The sequence below is a fragment of the Mustela nigripes genome, chromosome X, assembly GCF_022355385.1.
Source record: "Mustela nigripes isolate SB6536 chromosome X, MUSNIG.SB6536, whole genome shotgun sequence".
In the NCBI taxonomy this organism is placed as follows: domain Eukaryota; kingdom Metazoa; phylum Chordata; class Mammalia; order Carnivora; family Mustelidae; genus Mustela; species Mustela nigripes.
In genome coordinates, this window is record NC_081575.1 from 93,587,172 (window position 1) to 93,588,733 (window position 1,562).

General features: G+C 40.8%; 1 pseudogene; it reads right to left on the minus strand.

Annotated features, from left to right (window-relative positions):
- Positions 1-230: 230 nt before the first annotated feature.
- Positions 231-339, minus strand: LOC132007982 (U2 spliceosomal RNA; annotated as a pseudogene).
- Between the last annotated feature and the right edge of the window lie 1,223 nt (positions 340-1,562).

The window sequence follows — 1,562 nt, forward strand, 5'->3', positions numbered from 1 at the left end:
TCAGATATCATAAATTGTAATAACTTATGTTTCTGCTTCACTGCCTGCTAGCTCTAGAATCTTTTCCAAGTCAACTTTTCTGAGTCTCTGTTTCCTCATCTGTAAAATGCAATAATAATATTTTATTGATGCCTCATGTACTGTGAAGATCAAATAGGACATTTTGTCTATAGCGCCTGGGGCATAGTAAGTGAACCATCTGTTTAGTCTCTACAGTGCAAATTCAATACAAAGAATGATGAGAAGAGAATGTGATTATGGTATTGATAGAAAATGGTCTATTTAAACTGATAAGAACAGATACTACACTTCATCTTAGCCAAAAGGCTGAGAAGTGATGAAAATGGTCTCTTTAGATGGTATTCTGCCCTTGATGTGAGAAGGAACTTATAAAACTAAGTTTCAAATAGCTCTGGCATTTTCTGAAATTTGGCTAAATGCTTGGCCTAAGGTTATTTCCTCTGGTCACCACTGGCTGCTGCTGACTTCACAGGAAATACTCCTGCCCGGGTATCCAGCCTCTTCTCTAGAGAAGGTAGAGGATAATACAGCACCTTTCTGGTTTCACTCCTAGCGAGGTCCAGGTCCTTCCCTTCGTTCCCATACACAACACCCTCATTTGGCAATAGAAAATGCCAATGTCCTGTGGTGACTGGAGAGATGATACAGGAACACCATGGTCTTGAATTCACATGCTGGTCTTAGTGAACGCCAACCACGTATCTTTCAACTTCCCATTTCAATGAAATGTTGAACTTTTATACATGGTTCAGGCATAGAAAACATAATACTAATATGGTAATGCTCTTAGTCAGTGTTTATAAAACTAGAATGCACATACGATTCCTGTAGGGATCTTGTAGAAATGCAGTTTGATTCTGCAACTTTGGAGTGCTCTGGTCTGAATGTTTGTCCCCGCCATTCATATGTTGAAATCTAATCTTCAGGGTGGGCCTTTGGGAGATGATGAAGTAATGAAGGCAGAGCTCTTATTAATAGGATTAGTGCCCTTATAAAGACTCCCCAGAGAGCTTGACTGCTTCTTCTGCTCTGTGAGGATACAGGAGAATCAGCAACCCCAAGAAAGGGTTCTCACCTGACCATCCTGGCAATCTGATCTCGTACTGTCTGCCTCTAGAATACTGAGCAATAAATTTCTGTTGCTTATAAGCCATCCAGTCCTTGGCATTAGGTTATAGCAGCCTGGAAGAACTCAAACATGGGGTTAATCAAGCCTAGAAGAAATAAGGATTTATATTTCGAATGCTCCATTGAACAAACAAGGAAACAAACACTTTTCTTTAATTCTCCTCATTTTTCTCCTTTGTTTTTCCAGGGGGACCACAGGAAAATGGAAATTTGAGGAAAGTGAGTCAGATCTACAGTAGCAAAAGAGTCTATCTATTGTGGAAGCTTGTAGTATACAGAACATGTCCCTAGCTCTAGGACATCACAGGTTATGGGGATGCAGCATCGAGAACAGTCTGGAGAAGATAGAAGATTTGTCCCTGGGTTCCCAGGGGGGAAAGGGTGAGGAGGAATAGTTTCGGCAGGCATCCTTT